Here is a 22,242-nt window from a genome sequence, read left to right as displayed (position 1 = left end):
GCTGTAGTGTAGGTTGTAGATGTGGCTCGGATCCTGCGTTGCTGTGGCTGTGGCATAGGCCGGCGGCTACAGCTCCAATTCAACTGCTAGCCTGGGAACCTCCATATGCCACAGGAGTGGCCCAAGAAATGGCAAAAAGACAAAATAAAATAAAATAAAATTGAAGTATAGTTGCTCTACAATATTATATAAGTTATAGATGTACAATATAGTGATTCACAACTTTTAAAGGTTATGTTCCATTTATAGTTATTATAAAATATTGGCTACAGTCCCCATATTGTACAATATATCCTTATAGCTTACTTTATACCTAATAGTTTGTACCTCTTACTCCCCTACCCCATATTGCCTTCTCCCCCTCCCTCTCCCCACTGATAACCACCAATTTATTTTCTGTATCTGACAGTCTGAGAAGCCAGACTTATTAAGCACTGAAGGATAAGTACTAACAGAAGAAAAAAAATAAAACTGTGAAATGAAGACAGGATAGAAGATACGAACACAAACTTGTTCCATAAACAAACCGTATGTCCACCACTCCAATCAGTGTCTATTATTGCTAGATGCTATGCAATGACTGGATATGTGCTTCTTAAAATATGGGTCACCTCAGCATGTGGAATACCCAGACAGATGGTTAGAATTGGCTGACAGAGAGGCATCTAAGAGGATGGGGCTAAGACAAGTTCTGGATTCCATGGTATTCCCATAACTTGTACGGGGATCTAGAAGTTACTGCCCACCCCAACAGGGGGTAGCAGATATGTAAGTCCTAACCATACCATCCTACCCTTATCACTTCAGCGCAGGACAGAATTTCCAACTGCCAACCCCTGAAGTTTCTGCCTGAGGGATTCTGTGGCCATTCCTTAGCCAAGGACTAACAGATGTTGCCACTGAATGTTAAAACCAAACCAGTTATTCATTATAAACCTACAAAGAGGCAAAGAATGCCCATTATTCCATTAATCAAAATCAGAATGCCCATAATTCCACTAATCAATGCCCATTATTCCACTAATCAAAAGGTTCTGGAGTTCCCACTATGGCTCAGTGGAAACAAATCTGAATAGCATCCATGAGGAAGTAGGTTCGATACCTGGCCTTGCTCAGTGGATTAAGGATCCAGCATTGCTGTGAGCTCTGGTGTAAATTGTAGACACAGCTTGGATCTGGCGTTGCTGTGGCTGTGGTGTAGACCAGTGGCTACAGCCCTGATTTGACCCCTAGTCTGGGAACCCCCATGTGCTGCAGGTACAGCCCTAAAAAGACAAAAAACAAAAAAAAATACAAATTCTGCTGAAAATACAAAAGACTTGTATTAGCAGTCTTGTTAATGCCTTTCCCCTCAGAAATGTTCATTAAAGATTAAGTACCAAGTTCTTAAAATCAAACTGTTTCCAGTCTGGTCTTCTGGTTTGAATCTTATTTCCCTTCAACTCATTTTCTGCACTTGAATGACTTTTTAAGTACAAACATGATCATTAAGCTTTGTGAGATCAGAGGAGATGTCGCTTATTCTCTCTGTAAATTTAGTACCTAACAATTCCTTCCCAGAGTAGGTAACCAGTAAAGATTTATGACTAGATATTATTGGAAACTTTCAGCTCATGAACAGATAATATCCCAAACAATTTCTCTTGTAAGGAGGTCCTTTGGAATTTGGAACATGTTTAGATCTCACAATAATAGGTCATTTTCAGCTTCTAAGACTAGCTTGTGAAAACCAAGTTCAGGAGTTCCTGCTATGGCACAACTGGTTAAGGATCTGGTATTGTCTCTGTGGTGGTGCAGGTTTGGTCCTCTGCCTGATGCAGTGGGTTAAAAGGATCTGACATTGCTGCAGTGGTGGCAGAGGCTGCAACTGTGGTGTAGGACAGCTGTGGCTCAGATCTGATCCCTGCCCTGGTAACCTCCATATGCCATGGGTGCAGCCATAAAAAAAAAGAAAAGGAGGAGTTCCCGTCGTGGCGCGGTGGTTAACGAATCCGACTAGGAACCATGAGGTTGCAGGTTCAATCCCTGGCCTTGCTCAGTGGGTTAAGCATCCGGCATTGCCGTGAGCTATGGTGTAGGTTGCAGACGCAGCTCAGATCCCCCGTTGCTGTGGCTCTGGCGTTGGCCAGTGGCTACAGCTCCGATTCGACCCCTAGCCTGGGAATCTCCATATGCTGCAGGAGCAGCCCAAAAAATGGCAAAAAAAAAAAAAAAAGGAAACGAAAAAGAAAATCAAGTTCATCCATGATGTTGCTTAACCCTAGTCCCAGCTTTCCTGGTTCCTTTCAGCAGGAGAGCAAACAATGAAGAGGGAGGAAGAAGAAATAGAAGAAGGACAGGCCCTTGGAGTTATTTGGAATTGGATAATTTGTTATTAACATCCTCCTTTTTCACACTTCCACTCTCTGTCATTGCTATCTCTTCATCTTTTCTCCACCAGGCCTAGAAACCCCCTCCCAACCCAGGGTCCTCTTATCCCCACACCGCCAATCACAGTCCTATTCCCTGAGTGCAAGTAATTTCAAGTATTAAGAGGAAAGTGGCCTGACTGAGCAAATTTCACACTCTAGATAAATGTTTAAAAGTTCTTTAACACTCAGCAATATTGCTAATTTTCTAAAATCAGCTAATGTTAAATAAATCTCTGATTAGCAGAATTCACTGTGATGGAGTTCCCATTGTGACTCAGCAGGTTATGAACCCAATTAGTATCCATGAGGATGCAGGTTTGATCCCTTGCCTTGCTCAGTGGGTTAAAGATCTGGGATTGTTGTGAGCTGTGGTGTAGGTTGCAGATATGGCTCAGATCCCAAGTTGCCATGGCATAGGCTGGCAGCTGCAGTTCTGATTCAACCCCTAGCCTGGGAACTTCCATATGCCGCAAGTATGGCCATAAAAAGGCAAAAAAAACCCACAAAAAACAAAAAAACCCACAACAAAACAATGTGCAGTGGGCTTTGGTCACTGCTATGGCGGCTCTGTCCCGCAGCCACTTTGGCACTCGATTAGATTTGGGGTGGGGGGTTCCTCAACCATGGCTTTCCTAAGATTGCCACTCCTTTGAGACACAGTGGAGACCATGGAAAAGACTGTTTATCATCAAGCCTTCTGGATTCTATGGCAGTTGTTTTTTGAAATTAATGAGATTCTATATTTTGTTGACTGGGATTCCAGTAGCAATTGGCATAACTTTACTGGTGAATGTATTCACTGGTAAAGCTGAGTTAGCAGAAATTCCAGAAGGCTATATCCCAGAACACTGGGAACATTTCAAGCATCCTGTATCAAGATGGATTGCCCGAACTTTCTTTGATGGTCCTGAAAAGAATTGTGAAAAAACAATGGCTATCCTTCAAATTGAAGCTAAAAAGGCTGAATTACGGTTAAAGGAGTTGGAAGTGTGAAGATTAATGTGTGCAAGAGGTGATGGTCCCTGATATCAGTATCCAACCATTGACAAAGCACTTATTGATCATTCTCCAAAAGCAACTCCTGACAATTTATCTTTTATTTCTCTAAATATAAAACATATTCTCTTTAGGGAAAAATAAATTATTAAATCTATTCTGTATTTTTTCTGTGTGATGAATAAAAGATCCTCTTCATTGCTTCTCAAAAAAAAAAAAAAAAGAAATTCACTGTGACAGATAAAATGGAAAAATATATATGGTAAAAGACATTTTGTATTATGGATTCTTACCAACACTAGAGCCTTTTTTCCCAGATTCTTCCCCTAGGGCTAATCATCTGTATTATTCTGGACTTTTATAACTTTATGTTCTTTAAAGACCACCCCCCCCCTTCCCCACAACTATTTCTATAGGCCTGGTTGGGGAGGGGACATTACGCGAAAGCAGCCATGGATCGGAAGGCCTACAAAACAGACCCTTCCTCGCTGGCATCCCTGATGGCTCTGCCCAGCAGTGTGCATCTTTGACCTCACTCTGCCTATGGGGACACTGGAACCAAGCCCAACATCAAACTGTGATCAGTACTCAAAGAGCAAGAACCAGAACAATTGGAGGGAATTTCTAACTGGACAGTCTGGGGATTTCCATCCTAACATTTATATTCTCCTTAATTCTCTTAATTGAAATATATTTATATTTGGCCACCACAAAGAACTCTGTGACCAGGGGAATTCTGCTTTTACAGCTGTAGGAAAGAGATTTGATTAGGAAGGATTAAAGTGATACTTGCCCAAGGTCACACAGCTGTTTAGAAGAGAGCACATTTCCTACCTCCTAATCTTGTGTTCTTTTATTAAGAAGTAGATACTTAAAATATAAGGGTTCCTTTAATAGGCTTGAAGATTAGCTCTTCATTCTTTTGTCAGAGAAAGATTATAAATTTCTATGTGTAGCTTTTTTCCATTGCCCTGAGATAGTATTTGTCAAAGTATGTTGTTCCACTGAACACTAGTTAATTTTAAAAAGGGTCTCAAACACAAAATTCTACTCTCTGCCATCTTGGAGACATATAATACACATTAGTACATTAAAGGTGCTTGCAGCAAATAAAACCAAGGTTTGCTGAACTCAGCAATCCCCAAATTTATTTGGTTAAGAATTACCTTCCTTCCTTTACATGAAGCATGGTTATCAAGTAATACACTTTGGGAAATGTTGGATTAAGGTAAGCAGAATCTAAAATCAATCTACAGTACGCCAATAATTTTCTTCTGAGATCAAGAACTTTCTTATTGCTTTGATTATATTCTCTATTGTTGTCAGCACGTCCAAATGATAACACTAAGGTGTATGGTTAGTTTGTATCTTTGAAAAGACTTTGACTTGACTTAGGATATCTATATAATCTTTCACTGCTTAAAAGACTCCTTGGGGAACTTCCATATGCCACAGGTGCAGCCCTACAAAGCAAACAACAACAACAACAACAACAACAAAAAAGATTCCTTGTTGTGTGGACAACAGGTGTATAGGTCTCAGTTGCATGTAAGGGGGATAAGCAGGTGGGATATATTTCTATTGTTTTATATTAACTTTTGAAATTCAGTAGTTGAAGTCTTCCAATTTTGTTTTTATTTTTTTCTTCAAGATTACCTTGGTTATTTTAGAATTTTTTCATTTACATATACATTTTGAAATAAGTTTGTTAATTTCTACAAAAATAAGAGTGGTATGTTTTATTGTGATTGCATCTGTTGACCAATTTGGGGAGGACTTATGCCTTAATGATACTATATTTTCCAATCCATGAACCTGGTTGTCATTTCTTGATATAGTAAATATTTATTTGGTCTTTTCCCTTACTTCCTGGCACAAGGACTTCTCCAAAGGGATGAGGTGTCTTTTTGCATTGTTAATGTGGTGATTCATGGCTGGGGGCCCCTAGATAGCTTCAGAATGAGGATTTGTTGCCAGAAAGGCCAAGGCATGAGGGTTGGAACTTTCAGGCTTCCCCTCACCTCTGTCTGACCTCCCAGGAGGGGAGAGGAACTAGAGATTGCATTAATCACCAATGGCCAATGATTTAATTAATTATGCATATTTAATGAAACCTCCATAAAAGCCCTTCCACTATGGGCTTTGAAGAGCTTCCAGGTTGGTCTGTATCTGGAGGGTGCTAGGAGGTGGTGCAGAAATTCATGTACTAGGAGGCCCTTCTGGACCTCAGCCTGTGTACTTCTTCATCTGGGTGTCCATTTGTATCCTTTGTAATGTTTTTTACAATAAATTGGCACTAGTAAGTGAAGTGCTTTTTTGAGTTCTGTGAGCAATTGCAGCAAATTATCAACCTAAGGAGGGGTTCAGTGGGAACCACCAATTTATGACAAATTGGTCAGAAGTAGGGGAGGCTTGAGACTCTGATTGGTGTCTGAGGGGCAGGTGAGCCTTTAAGCTGTGGGGTCTGATGCTAGCTCTGGGTATTTAATGTCAGAATTGAATCGAATCATTGGATACCCAATTAGTGTCTGGAGAGTTGAAGAACTGGTTGTTCATATGGAAAAGAAACAAATACACCCTCCTTTTTACTCACTTTATGCTTGAGTGATTTCATCTACTCCAATGGCTTCGTCTATCATCTGTATGCTTAATCCTCCCAACCTTTTGTCTCTAGTCCAAATCTCACTCCTGGATTTAAATATGCCTCTCCAATTAACTAGCTACTTGACATCTTCACTTGAGGTGAACTCCAAGCACATCAGTTGAAGCTAGAAGTACTGAATAGAGACTTTAGTTGTCATTCACTGAAGGAGAGGAAGATTTGACATGAAGTTCAGCTAAGATAATTCATAAAACAAACAAACACTCTTTAGAGGAATATAGCAGAATCAAGAGCCTGCACAATATAAAATCCAAAATTTTTAGGCATATAGAAAAATGTTATTCTATACTCAAGGAAAAAAAGAATCAATGGTGATCAACATTAAAATGACTCAAATGTTGGATTTGGAAAATAAATATTTTAAAATAGTTGTAACAACACATAGAGATAAAGGAAAATATGCTCATTATAGAAGAGCAAATATAAAATCTCAGTAGAAAAATAGAAATTGTAATGGAACTTCTAGGGGTTCTTTTGTGGTACAGTGGGTTAAGGATCCAGTGTTGTCACTGCAGGTACTTGGGTCATTCTTGTGGTGTCTGTTTGATCCCTGGCTTGGAATTTCTGCATGCCATGGGCACAGCTAAAAAAAAACCTCCTAGGAATAAGAAATATAATATTTTAAATATAAGTTTACTGGAGGAGTTTCCATTGTGGCACAGAGGAAGCAAATCTGATTAGTACCCAAGAGGATGTGGGTTTGATCCCTGGCCTTGCTCAGTGGGTTAAGGATCTGGCATTGCCGTGAGCTGTGGTATAGGTTGCAGACGTGGCTTGGATCCCATGTTGTAGTGGCTGTGGCGTAGGTTGGCAACTCCAGTTCTGATTTGACTCCTAGCCTGGGAACTTCCATATGCCGCAAGTGTGGGCCTAAAAAGCAAAAAAAAAAAAGTTACTGGAGATATTAATAGCAATATAGAGATGGTAGAAGACTTAGTTAACTTGAAGGTACAACAGACGCCAGGATCAAACTGGTTAACAATGAGGCTCATATGGGTAGATGTCCAGTAGTGTAGATTTCAGATGCAGTAGAACTTAAATCCACTTCTCTTCAATCGTATTGTCTCTTTCTTCTCATGTTTTGTCTGTCCTTAGGCTGGTTTCCCTCATGGTTACAAGATGGATGCCAGCAACAGCTACAGTTTACTTTCACAGTCAGCAAGTAAGGAACACTGGTTTCTTCATTGGTCTCTCTTAAAGCTGAGAAAGAAATTTTCCAGAATTTCTCAGCAAGTATGTGTCAATTGGCTGAAAGTCAGCCATACACTCATTCCTGAACCAATCACTGACTGGCTTAATGAGTTCACCTCTGGGGTCACAAATTCTGCATGAAGGGGTAGATAACTGAAAAAATTGAGGTTCTCTTAGAAAGGATGAAGGGAAGGGAGTTCCCTGGTGGTCCAGTGCTTAGTACTCTATGCTTTTACTGCTGTGGCCCAGGTTCAATCCCTGGTCTGGGAACTGAGATCCCATGTTAAGCTGCTACATGCAATGCAACCAAAAAAGAAAGAAAGAAGGGGCAAATGGATTCTGGCAAGACAACTAACAGTATCTGTTTTTCTTATTCATGAAAGGGTGATTACTATCATAGCTACTTCATATGATTGATATGAAGATTAAATGAGACAACACAAGTCCTTAGTACATGGCCCGGCACGTAGTAGGACCTTAATAGATGTTAGCTATTATTCGTAATCTATGTTTATTAGTGTGGTTTCTGTCTTTGCTTTCATGCCTAAAAAGTTCTTTCCCTCCCTAAGATGGTATATTCACTCATATTTCCTTTGTTGGTCTTATGTTTTATGTTTAAATCTATTTAAAAATTTTATTTTATTGTGGTAAGAATATTTAAAGTGAGCTCCACCCTCTTAAATTTTTATCTTTATGAAACAGTATTGTTAACCTAGGTACAATTGTTGTACAGGAAATCTCTTGGATTTATTCACCTCATTTAATTGAAACTTTATACCCACTGATTAGCAATTCCCTGTTCCTTCCTCTCTTCCTGCCCCTGGTAACCATTATTTCACTCTTTGATTCTGTGACTTTGACTTTTTTAGATACCTCATACAAATGGAATCATGCATTATTTGTCCTTCTGTGACCGGCATGTTTCACTTAGCATCACTTAGTTAAGGTCACACAGCCAGACAGTGACTGAATTAATATTTGAATCCCAGTAGTTTGACACCAAAGCCTGAAAACTTAGTGGAATATAATACAAAATAGTATTTACTGTGGAGTTCCTGTCATGGCTCAGTGGTAATGAACCCAACTAGTGTCCATAAGGAGGCAGGTTCAATCCCTGACCTACCCACAATGCCTCCAGCTGTGGTGTAGGTCACAGAGGCAGCTTGGATCCCATGTTGCTGCGACTGTGGCGTAGGCTGGCAGCTGCAGCTCTGATTCGACTCCTAGCCTGGGAACTTCCATATGCTGCGGGTGCGGCCCTAAAATGACGAAAAAGAAAAAAATTTACTGTGTATACTGGCCATTTCTTGAATATAAGGATGTTGAGAAAGCCAGATGAGTTATTGTATGTACGAGTACTTGGTAAGCTGTAAAGGATTCTGCTGCCCAGAGTCGGTGAGCAGGGGTTTACTTCACTGCTTGCCAGAATGGAACAAAGAAGAGCCAGCAGCCAGCCCACAACTGCCAGCATCTTCCTTCACCTTTCTTCCTCTGACCTCTTCCAGGGCCCCTCATTTAAAGTGTGCTGCTCAGTTGCCACATGGACCCCCCTTGGCTGATGCAGCAGTACAGGGTGCCTCCCCAGTCCTGCCAAAGACCTTAGCAAAAAGCCTGCTTCATTCTCTGGGGGCAAAATGGCATAGATTTCACATCTGAAAATGAAAGAGAATTGAATCTTAACACAAACAGAAGCTCTCAGTCACTTGGCAATTGACCATTTCTTCCTCTTGCTCTTTTTTCAGCAAGTAAACAAGCATGATTAACCTATTAAGCTTGAATAGAGTTAGAGACAGATGTTGAGATAATTACTAATGTTAGCCAACTTTTAGTTTAAAATTTATAGGAAGGAAATATTTGTAAATACGGTATCGCTATTGCCAAAGAGTTTGGAACATCACATTTGGTGATGTAATACTGGAAGCCATCCACTCTGTCATCTTCCATCCTCAGTCATTCTCCAAAGTGTTTATTTTGACTTACTGATCCAAAAATGTGAAAGAAATAGAAATTCTGCACACTTCTAAATGCATACTTCCACGGTAGACAAGATTTGGCATGGTGAAGAAATGAATCCCTGACAAGAATGGTGATTGGGAATTTCCAAATCTGCTACATTCCTGTGGATGAACGAATAGTCAGAAATTATGAGTGACTCTCCAATGGGAAGAACACTGTTGGGATTACTGACCGCAAAAAGAAAAATTTCAAAATTTCCAGTTACTTGTCACTTTAGGTTGCTTTCTATCTTTGGGAAATGTACCCTTACCAACACTAAAGGCAATTTCTAAGGAAAAAAGGAGAAAAAAAAGGAGGTGCCACTTTGGAAGATGTCATTGCTTCATCCTTCCAATAGCCACATGGGGAACATGCAGCAATTTCTTTGCTAGGAAATTCTTTTCTAAGCATCCTATGCTTCTTGACATGGAGACTGGAAGACTCCCGAGAGTTTCACTGACAAACCCATCACCTGACAGTAGTTCACTCATGTAGGCTCTGAGGAAAAGTTGCTTAACCCAGAAGTCAGCAAATCTCATGGGTGTTTCTGACTGAGCTCCAAACCCTGAGGCAAGGCAGGTAAGTTTTGGAGTCACAAGGTATCTGCTTTCTTATTCTTAACACAGTTCTCCACAGATGACTTCATAGTATCATGGGATTGTTTAATTAATAACTATTATGGGAGTTCCCAGCATGGCTCAGTGGTTAATGAACCCAACTGGCATCCATGAGGATGCAGATTGATCCCTGGCCTTTCTCAGTGGATTAAGGATCTGGCATTGCTGTGAGCTGTGGTGTAGGTCTCAGACGTGGCTCAGATCCTACTTTGCTATGGCTGTGGCATAGGGTGGCAGCTACAGTTCTGATTGACCCCTAGCCTGGGAACCTCCATGTGCCGTGAGTGTGGCCCAAAAAAAAAAAAAAAAAAAGACAAAAAAACCCCAAAACTATGATGTACATCTCTTGGAAAAAATATGTTAATATAGGAAATTATTATTTCTGCTGTTGGGATTAAGACTCATTGCTTAATCAATATTAGCAAATTAAAAAAAACTGTGCAGTTCATACCATGGGCATAATATAATACTCATTTGAAAAATCTTTGGGAGTTCCCTGTTGGCCCAGCAGTTAAGGACTTGGTATAGTCACTGCTATGGCTCAGGTCACTGCTGTGGTGCGGATTTGATCCCTGGCCCAGGAACTTCTCTGTGCCCCAGGTGTGACAAAAAAAAAAAAAAAAAAGGATAAAACTTTAATTTGAATAATTGCTTGAAAAGGCTACTAATTTCAGATTAGATTCACTTTACTACTGTACCAGAAAATTGAGAGAAGTTAAGCCAGTCTGTACAACCTAAGAATCATATGCCATCTTGAATGATCACATATTTTAAATAGCTTATTTTAAGTGAAGTGTCATTGTAAATTATTAAAATGGAACTGATCACTGGCCACTTCCAAAGATGGATGCTTTCTTTGAGTATGCCTAATTTCCAGGCTTTTGAAGGGGAAGCTGTTGGGTTTATTTCATTAAAAATAATATTTATTATGTTTTCTAATGTTCATTGAAGAGCATAAGAAAGAAACAATTTAAAAAATGGAGGAAAAAAATAAGGATCACCAGTAATCCTTAGAGAAAACTCCTATCAATAATTTGTTCTTAACATTGTCTTCCAGTCAGTTTTCCCTATTTTCTAATTGTTTTTTAACTTGCAAAAGAATATATGCTCATCATAAAAATTTGAGACAATATAGACAAAATGTGGAAGTCACCCTAATAATAGCTGAATTGTTTCTCCCCCAAATTCATGTGCTGCTCCCAGCACCTCAGAATGTGACTATTTGGAGACAGGGCCTTTAAAGTGTGATTAAGTTAAATTAGCCCATTAGAGTGGGCCCTAGGCCAATCAGACTGGTGTCCTTATAAGTAGAAGAAATTGGGACACAGGGAGAGACACCAGGGGGTACAGATACAGAGGAAAAAGCCATGTGAGGATTACAGCAAGAAGGTAGCCATCTGCAGGCCAAGGAGTGAGGTTTCATAGAAGAAACCTGCCGACACCTCGGTCTTGGATGCTAGCTCCAAAACTGTGAGAAAGTATGTTTTGTTGGTTAAGCCATCTAAGCTGTGGTATTTTGTTTATGGCAGCCCTAGCAATGAATTCTCACCTTTAGCTTCTATCCCACTGTTCTTCCCAGGGGTGGCCATGACCAACGCTCTTCTTCCAGACTAATTTCCTATGCTTTTACACACAGAGTCAGATATAGGAAGTTTCTTTGTTTAATAGATGGGCTCATACAATAAATATTGCTCTGTGACTTGCTTTTTTTTAGTTATCAGCACATCATAGATAGCTTCCGTACCAGTACATGTTGAGAACTGCCTACCACTTTCTTACTGAAGACTGCATAATTTTCCATTGTATAGGTGTGTCACGGTTTATTTTCAACCATTCCATTATTGAAGAGCACTTATTTATAATACGAGCAATGCTGCAATAAGCACCTTTGTACATGTGTGGTTGGGTTTCTGTGCTAATACATCTGTAAGAATAATGCTAGGATTAGAATTAGAAATGTGAGTCAAAAGCACACACATTTAAAATTTGAAAGCTGTTTGTCAAATGCCTTCTACAAAGGCTTAACCAATTTCCAGTCCTACTGACATATACGAGACTCTCTGTTTCCCCATTAGGCTTTTTTCTTTTCTTTTCCTATTTATAGGTATGAGCATATGGAGATATATAGGTAGGTAGGTAGATAGATAGGCAGATAGATAGACTTTTAAAATACATTGTACTATCAATATTGTTTTGAATCTCCCTTTAGTTTTGAGTCTTAAGCATGTTTAGTCCTCATTCTCAATATTTATGTATATATTATATATATTTATGTATATATCATTTTTGTTTGGGAGCTCTTGTCTACATTAGCTGCCATTATTGCCAATGCTGGGTATTGGGAACCTATAGATATGGATCCACCTAAATATACCTCTAAAGGGCTTGTCTCTGGATGAAGGCAGAAATGAGAATACTTTTTCCCCAGGAAATAAGTGAGCAAATGCTTTGAAATAGTTAGCTAAGATATCCCTCTGAAAGTTAACTTCCAGTTTTCTTTTGGAGCCTAGTTAAAACTATTAAAATGGCATTCATGAGTTCCCGTTGTGGCGCAGTGGTTAACGAATCCGACTAGGAACCATGAGGTTGTGGGTTCGGTCCCTGCCTTGTTCGTGGGTAAAGGATCTGGCATTGCCTTGACGTGTGGTAGGTTGCAGATGCGGCTCGGATCCCATGTTGCTGTGGCTCCAACATAGGCCAGCAGCTACAGCTCCGATTCTACCTCTAGCCTGGGAACGCTCCATGTGCTAGTGAGTGGCCCTAGAAAAGGCAAAAAGACAAAACAAGACAAAAAAATGGCATTCAAACCCTGTAGATTTGGGCTGCCATAACAAAATACTACTAAATGGGTGGCTTAAACAATAGGAATTTTCTTTTCTCGAACTTCTGGAGGGTGGAAATCCAAGATCAGAGTGCCAGCACGGTCAATGTCTTGTGAGATCTCTCCTCTCAGACCCAGCAATTTTGTTCCTAAATATTTATGCAACAGAAATACATGTATGTGCACCAAAAGACATGCCTAAGAATTCATTGCCGTACTATTTATAATGGCCCTTAATAAGAAAGAATGAACAAACAACAATGAGAATGAACAAAGCACAGATATGGTGACAACATAAATTTCACCATGATGTTGAACAGAGAAAACCAGACATAGAAATTTATATATAGTATAGCTTCATTTATATGAAGTTCAAAAGAAAGAAAAAAGCAAAAACATGGATAAATAATGAGATCCTGCTGTATGGCACTGGGAACTGTATCTAGTCACTTATGATGGAGCACGATGGAGGATAATGTGAGAAAAGAATGTATATATTTATGTGTGACTGGGTCACTTTGCTATACAGTAGAAAATTGACAGAACAGTGTAAACCAACTATAATTGAAAAAATAAAAATCATTAAAAAAAGAAAAAAGCAATACCAGTGTATACTATTCAAAGTCAAAATATTGGCTCACCTTGAGGGCAAGTGGTAGAGTCTGCGAAAAGAATATAAAAGGGATTCTGGTATGTTAGTATGTTTCTCCTTCCTTCCTCCCTTCTCCCCTTCCTCCACTTCCTCCCCCCCTTCTTTTCCTTTTTCTTTTCTTTCTTTCTTTCTTTCTTCCTTCCTTTCTTCCTTTCTTTCTTTCTTTCTTTCTTTCTTTCTTTCTTTCTTCTTTCTTTCTTTCTTCTTTCTTTCCCCTTCTTTCTTTCTTCTTTCTTTTCCTTCCTTCGTTCTTTCTTTCTTTCTTTCTTTCTTTCTTTCTTTCTTTCTTTCTTTCTTTCTTTCTTTCTTTCTTTCTTCTTTCTTCTTCTTTCCTTTCTTCTTCTTTCTTCTTTCTCTTTCTTTCTTCTTTTTTTCCTTCCTTCCTTCCTTCCTTCCTTCCTTCCTTCCTTCCTTTCTTTCTCTTTCTCACCTACACCCATGGCATTTGGAAGTTCCTGAGCCAGGGATTGAGTCTGAGCCACATCTGTGACCTATGACACAGTGCTGGCAATGCTGATCCTTAACCCACTGTGCCACAGTAGAAACTCCAGTATGTTCTATTTCTTGATATGATTAGTTACCTAGTTATCATAGGTTCACTATGTGAAAACTCTTAAAGCCATACATATATAATTTTTATGTTTTTCCTGTGTATGCTGTCCATCATTAATAATGTATAAGTTTCTATCTCAGACCTACCAAATTAGCATGTCTACCTAATTTAACTATCTGCATTAAGGGACTCAGGAATCTATGTTTGAAAAGCTCCCCAGGAATTCTGGTGCATTTGGATTTTGGGAAACTGCTGCTTTTGTGAAGATAACATTTTAGTTGTGCTTCCTAAGACCTAATCTTTCCTTTGAACCTGGGAGGAATCTTGTGGAGAAGACTGATGTACTAGTGTTCATTATAGAGCTACTCAGAGAAAGTCTTTGGCAACCTACCCCACTGGCTGTCACAATCTGATCTGGTACCTGCTCAAAAAGAAATAGACTTCTTCTCAGTACAGCATAAAGAGATGGATGGGTTAAGAAGTGGATGCTACAGATTGTTATGTTACTTAGGTGACTAGATTGTTATGTTTTTACACTAAATTGTCATTTGGGACAAACAAGAGGAATACAGCTTTGAAGCAAATGGGTTCAGAGCAATATATCAAATCTCTCATGAGGCTTTTGCCTAAATATTGACAAATTATGACATGCAGAGCTGATACCCTGAGATTAGCTGTGTTGCTTTGGTTTCTTATCATTCATGGAATTATGTTAAAGAAGGGAACAGATGTCACTTTTGTAAATATGTTAAAAGAGAAAATATGATAGTGGTCATGAATCAAGGGGGAAAAACATCATTTGAGAATTAGAGTATGTTTAGCTTCTTAGTTATCAGGGAAATAACTATCAAAGAGACATTGGACATTATTAGCTTTTATTTGACTCTTTTCCTCTTTCATTTTTTTTCTTTTTCTGTTGAAGTTTGCCAATAAGATGGTCACTAACAAACTATAGTGAGACTTACAGTATGCAAATTTGAATGTGACTTAAGTATAATTATTGGATGGAATCCTCCAATTTGAGGTAGACATCTAACACACACACCACACATTCACACTCAAGATGAAAGACTGATCAAAGATACTTATCTTACTATAGAGATAAGTATCTCTATTTTTTATTTTCTACCATTCTAATACTACAAATAGGATAGTACTAATGCTATAAATATACTAATGCTATAAATAATGCTCTTCATTTCTTAAAATATGATGGTTGTGATTCACTAAATTGATTTCATAACCCACTAATGTCTTCTGAGATGCAGTTTGAAGAACACTGCCTTAAACTCTATCTAGTCCAACTCTAGGAATTAAAGCATAGAGAAGCTAGAAACTTACCCAGTGGCACACAGAAAAGAATAAAAAAAGAGAAACCCATTTTTCCTAATACTGCTTTCCCTTACAAAGCAACTCTGTTTTTTCTGAAGCTGATTAACTTAGACAATCACTTAGACTCATCACATTCAGGTAGCTGTCATTCACTTTAGACTAAATTCATGTTCTTATAATTTGGTAAATTAGTCCATAACCTGCCATTCATTAGGCCACCATTTTAGTGAAACCAGTAGAAATGAAGTTTTTTTTAGGTCCTAGACAGGGAGGAGTGTAAAATGGTGGAGCTCTCGAGGGCTCAGAATTTGGAGTCACACAGACATAGGTTACATATTCTCGCTCCGACCCTCCCCAGTTTTGTGATCTGTGGGCAAGAAGCTTCTCTATGACTCAACTTCCTCAACTACAAAATGGAGGTAATAATAATAGTAGTACTAGTGGTAGTAGTACTACTAGTAGTAATCATAAAAGTAGCAACTTACAGAATTGAATGAGTGTTAGTGTGTTAGTTACGCAATGTTTCAAGCATGGTAAGTACCCAATATGTGTTGACATTATGATGATGATGGCCATCACGGAAGTCTAGTCTAAGGGAAAACAAGACAGTCCTATGAACAGAACCCTGAAAATCCAGGAGAGACGAATGGAAACTACTACAATTAAATCAGAAGAGGTTACTCTGATTTCCATTGATTTCCAGGTCCATGGGGTATGCATAAGATACTAACAAACCCATACATGGAAAGTACTTACATTGATTTACAATAGAAATGATAATAGCAATTGATTAACAAATGACATATTTAAATATCATGTGTAAGGGACTTAGTGATAAATATTCAATATTGGTACTTAACCCAGAATGGACTGGATACATGGAGAGACTGGGCTTTCTTAAACAGGCAGACTATAGCAAATGACTCTCAATCTGATGCAGTCACCTTTCAGGGCAAATGGTACCAGGACATCAGCTGGCTGGTAGGCTTAGTCCTTTGACTAAGGGCTCAGTCCATCCTCCTCTTTGTCTGACTTTGTTATACTTCATCATAAGCATGGCTGCCTGCAGTGGGTCTGTGTCCAGCTGCCTGTGTAGATGGAGAAACCAACAAACTTTATGTTACTATAAGAATTTCAAACTCAAGATAGTATAGGTACTTCATAGACTAGCTGTATCTTATCTTTATCATTTAAAGAAGAATTCAGCCCTTAAAAAAAGATATTTCTAAATAGGCAGGGGCTTCTGAACTTTTGTGCTCTGACACACTGAGCCTAAACTGCTATTAAGGTGACAAATGAGAGTTTGCTAGACTAACCGCTTAACACTTTGATGCTTAAGTCTCTTTACTGTGGCCTCTTTTATCTCTGAGTTTCCCAGCTCAGTGTTTGAGAGTGTTTGTAGGGAGCTTTGCAGGCTCTAGGAAATAACTTTGAAGAGTAGGTTCTGAGAGATTAGACTTCCCATGGTCAACTCTGTGCAGGGCTTAGAGCTGTTGAAATTTGGGAATTAATGTTATTAATATCCTTGTTCTAATGGTGACTGAAGGCTGAACTCTTTCAATTGCTTTTTTTAAGTCTCAACATCTGAGGATTCAAAAAGAAGGCTGATTCTTATAAAGAAAATTTCAGGTTAAACATTTCTTGTCTTTTTTTTTTTTTTTTTTTTTTTGCCATTGTTTGGGCCACTGCCACGGCATATGGAGGTTCCCAGGCTAGGGGTCTAATCGGAGCTGTAGCTGCTGGCCTGCACCAGAGCCACAGCAATGCAGGATCTGAGCCACATCTGCGACCTGCACCACAGCTCACGGCAACGCCAGATCCTTAACCCACTGAGCAAGGGCAGGGATCGAACCCGCAACCTCATAGTTCTTAGTCGGATTCGTTAACCACTGTGCCATGACGGGAACTCCCCAGGTTAAACATTTCTTAAGGTCAAACACTATATCCTTTATTTTTAAAAAGAGTATTCACAAATGATAAAAGAGTGCTAGTACACAGTAGGTGCTCAAAGAAAAAGAGTAAAATTTGTTGGCGATTCCATTCTCTTGTGGCCTGAAGACTGAAGTGCTTATTAGTGGACTGTGGTTTCTTCTTGCAGATCATCAAATTCTTCTCTCTATGACTCATACTAACAGGAAGACTGATGAAATATCTTTTCAGCAGTAACCGGAATGTGTCCTTTTCTTTATTACTTAAAAGCACAGTAGATTCACTTAACACTGAAATCAGATATGGTCAAGGCTGAACAATGACAGAAAGAAGTGAAACATTTTCTTAGGGCCCTGTGGTGAAATTTGCTCCCTTTGGCCTTTTTTTTTTCCTTTTCATCAGACAAATTATTATAAGTATAGCAGTAATTATACAGTGAACTGGCATTTTAAAAAATGTGCTTGCTAGCTTTGAATATGCTTTCCAAATGAATTATGATTACTTGCCACTAGGAATAAATGATCTACAATAGGTGTTCATATTTTTTATTGAGAACAAATATTAAATTCACTAATTAGGTAAAATGGCCCCTCCCCGCCAACCACAATACCGCCATGAGCGTTGGGGATTTTGCTTTATTATGTATTGTGTGAAAGACAAGAACTTTTATTACCCTCTGGGAATCTGAAACTGTATTGATACTGGAGTGGGCAAGGGCAAGAATGACATCACCAGATTTCTTTTTCTTTCAAGAAGGCAGTGAGTAATTGGGGTGTATCAAGTTTCACTGTAATTTTCATCTAAGAGCATTTTCCTCTTTGAGATTTATATTCCAACTATGATGTTATGATTTCTCTGGAATAAACCGCAAATCCAGTATATGAAATAAAACTCTCATCTCAATGTCTTTGATTTAGATTTATCAGCTAAGTTAGGTATTGAGACTTAAGATTTAGTATTGCTTTGCTCATACTTTCTCGTTCCTGCCTTTTTTTCCTGTCCCCATTATTGTGATTTTGGGCCTGAGAGGAGGAAAGTAGGAGAAAAAACTGGAGTATGGCCTTTCTATTCCTTCCCTTGTTTTTCAACCATAGTTCCATAGTAGGTATTATTTGCTGAGTACTTACTTTGAATTAGGCATTGTACAAACAATGTCTTATTTAACCCATGCAGCAGTTCCCTATGGAAGCAATAGTATTGTCATAGTTTTCCTGATGAGAACACTGAGCCAACAGAGATTACAAATATGGATCCTGATTTCAACCCACTTCCATTTAATTCCCCAATGCTCACTCTCTCCAGACATGGAATGTACTCAGTAAATATCTAACCACTTCTGATGCCTTCACTACTACATTACAGAGGACATGGCTGGGTTAGGCACAAAACTCAGGGCCTCCTCAGCCCCCTCTGACACAAAGATTAATGGGAGAGAAGGGAGGACCTTCTTGTTTTAGAAGAGAAGAAAGGAAGGAGAGCAAGAAAACAGAAGAGAAGAAAAGCAAAATAGACATGAGGCCAAGGAGAGAGAAATGGATATTTGGGAGAATCTGTGGAGAATGAGAAAGGAAGACTTAAATTCAATTCCTCAGAAAATCAGGAATCCATAGCAAAGGAAACCATAAACAAAATGAAAAGACAACCTGGGAGAAAATATTTGCAAATTATACAGCTGACAAGATCATTAATCTTCAAAATATACAAACAGCTCAATAAAAAAAATACCCAATCAAAAAATAGGCAGGAAATAAAAAAAAAGGAGTTCCCATGGTAGCTCAGCAGAAATGAATCTGACTAGCATCCATGAGGATGCAGGTTCAATCCCTGGCCTCACTCAGAGGATTAAGGATCCGGCATTTCTGACAGCTGTGATGTAGGTCACAGACGGGGCTCAGATCTGGTGTTGCTGTGGCTGTGGTGTAGGCCAATGGCTACAGCTCCGATTTGACCCCTCGCCTGGGAACCTCCATATGCCACGGGAGCAACCATAAAAAGACACACACACACAAAAAAAAAAGAAAAGAAAAAAGGGCAGAGGATCTAAATAGACATTTCTTTAAGAATACACAAAGATGGCCAAAAGGCACTGGAAAAGATGCTCCAACATTGCTAATTACTAGAGAAATGCAAATCAAAACTGCAGTAAAGTATGGCCTTGCATTGGTCAAAATGGCCGTAATCAAAAGGTCTACAAAAAGCAAATGCTGGAAGAGGGTGTGGAGAAAAAGGAGCTCTCCTACACTGTTGGTGGGAATGTAAATAGGTGCAGTCACTATGGAGAATAGTATGGCGGTTTCTTTAGAAGCTAAAAATAAAGCTGCCATATGCTCCTATAATCTCACTCGTGGGCATATATTCAGCAAAAACCATAACTTGAAAAGATACATGCAGGAGTTCCCTTCGTGGTGCAGTGGAAATGAATCTGACTAGTAACCATGAAGTTGCGGGTTCCAGCTCTGGCCTTGCTCAATGGGTTAAGGATCTGAGTTGCTGTGGCTGTGGTGTAGACCAGCGGCTGCAGCTCCAATTTTACCCCTAGCCTGGGAACCTCCATATGCCATGGGTACAGCCCTAAAAAGAAAAAAAATTTTAAAAAGATACATGCACCCCAATATTCATTTTAGCACTATTTAAAATAGCCAAGATATAGAAGCAAACTAAATGTCCATTGGCAAGTGAATGGATAAAGAAGATATGATAAAGAAGATGGAATTTTACTTAACTTAAAAAGAAATGAAATAATGCCATTTACAGCAATATGGGTGGACCTGGAGATTATCATACAAGTGAAGCAAGCCAGACAGAGAAAGAAAAATGTCATATGATATCACTTATATGCTTATATGTAGAATCTTTAAAAAAAGATACGAATGAACTTATATGCAAAACAGAAGTAGAACCATAGACATAGAAAACAAACTTATGGTTAACAAAGGGGAGAGGGGGGAAGGGATAAATTAGGAGTTTTGGATTAAAGTATTACCCACTACTATATATAAAGTAGATAACCAACAAGGACCTACTGTGTAGCACAGGGAACTATACTCAGTATCTTGTAATAACCTATAATGGAAGAGAATATAAGAAAAGATATACATATTTATGTGTATATGTATGTGTATGTATATATATGTATATATATGTATAACTGAGTCACTTTACTGTACATCTGAAACTAGCACAACAAAATTTTTTTTAAACTGAGGAATGCCTTCCATACTTGGGCTCTTTGGTATGGGGAATATTTCCTAATATTTGCACCAGAAGTTCCCCAAATACTGAATACCCTGCTCTAGAATTTCAATCACTTTGAAATTTAAGAAGTTCAGATAATGATGATCTATTCATAGAAAGGAATGAATAAGAGAGGCTCAAATGACTTGTCTTTACCAACCTTTTCTGATCCCTTATCATTCTACCCCTTTAATTTGTTCTCCATTTCCCTCTTTCTTATCCATACCCTCTGACTGTATTCAAGTTGATAATCATTGTGTACCCTCTGAACCCAAAATACTGTGGAGATGAACTACAAATAGGAAGTTACTGATGGTCTAGTAGAGGGAATAAGATACATACACAAAAAATTCTGATACAAAAAATCATAGTACAATTGAATAGAGATAGAATGTACTGTGAGTATTGCAGGGATTCCTCTAAATCAAAGACTGTAAAGATCTAATAAGGTAATTCACAGTGAGGTTCTGGTGACAAGTTAAAACTGTGGCAGATAGGGAAAGAGATATTGGTTGTAGTGGTAAGGTAAGCAGAGGCTCTTATAATTCAATTTCAAATCTTTGTATATCATAAAACATATATTTCTCTATATTTTGTTCTGGTAGCCTATCCTGAGTCCTAAAATTGACATTATTTTATGTTCTTGTTGGTTATTGCTAAAGTAGGAAAACTTATGATTCTTGTATTGTCTGCCTTGAATCTTGCTATGTCATTAAATTATTTCATCAGTGCAAATTGCTTTTTAGTTAATTTTTTTAGATTTTTAAAAGCTAGATATTTGCAATTAATAATAGCTTTTTTCTTCCAAGAGATTTATCTTTTCTTGTCTTATTACCTTGACTATGAACTCTAGTACCATGTTCAAAGATAGTGGTAACAGAATTCATCCTCTTGTTTCTCTAACAGAAATACTTCTAATGACTCATCACTAAATATGGTGTTTACTTTTGTTTTCTGATTCTCTTTACCAAATTAAGGAAGTATCATTCTTGTTCTATCTTACTAAGAACATTTTTTTTTGAAGTCATGTATAGGTGTTAAATTTAATAGAAGCATGTTTTAGGGAGTTCTCACTGTGGCACAGCCAGTTAAGGATCCAGCATTGTCTCTGCAGTAGCTTGGGTTGCTGCTGAGGCATGGGTTTGATGCCAGGCCTGGTGCAGTGCTTGTTGTTACTGGGGTATCATTTCTAGGCTCTCTCAACTGACTAAACAAGGAAGTATATCGATATAGATAATCTGTATATATACACATAGGATAAATATGTCCATGTTAGTACTAACTACGTGCTAACTACATACTACATAACTACATACTACTACGTAACTACATGCTATGTAATACATAACTACATACTAACTACATACTAACTTTCTCCTCTTGCTTATGTATCTGGATTCCCACTGTCTGTTGTCCATTTCCTTAATTGCTCAGTTACAACATGTAAGTATAGTGGTATCAGGATTGTTAACACATAACTTCATGGAATATGATTTTAACAGTGTATAAATGTATATATAGTTTCCTTTCCTCTTAGTTTTACAGACTCCATCTATTTCCCAAGTTGCTTGGGTCAGCATCTTTTCCTCATCCTCTCCTAATGAAGTTGCTTCACACTTTTGTAATGTAGTTAGATTGTTTTGTCATATTCTGTCTTATGTCACTGGTTACCCCTAAATGGTGCTGTAATTTGCATGCATTAAGGTTTGCTCTTTATGCAGCATAATTCAGCAGGTTTTGATAAATGCATATTGTTATATATCCATAATTACAGTTTCATACAGAATAATTTCACAGCCCCCCAAAAGTCCTCTGTGCTTCATCTGTTCCGGTATCCCTCCCTGCACCT

General features: G+C 38.5%; 1 pseudogene; it reads left to right on the top strand.

Moving 5' to 3' along the window:
* Positions 1 to 22,242, top strand: part of LOC125120815 (NADH dehydrogenase [ubiquinone] 1 beta subcomplex subunit 5, mitochondrial-like) — a 138,260-nt pseudogene that overhangs the window by 19,885 nt on the left and 96,133 nt on the right.

The sequence above is a fragment of the Phacochoerus africanus genome, chromosome 2, assembly GCF_016906955.1.
Source record: "Phacochoerus africanus isolate WHEZ1 chromosome 2, ROS_Pafr_v1, whole genome shotgun sequence".
Taxonomy (NCBI): domain Eukaryota; kingdom Metazoa; phylum Chordata; class Mammalia; order Artiodactyla; family Suidae; genus Phacochoerus; species Phacochoerus africanus.
The sequence above is the reverse complement of the archived record's forward strand: the minus strand, read 5'-3'. Positions and strand labels throughout refer to the sequence as shown.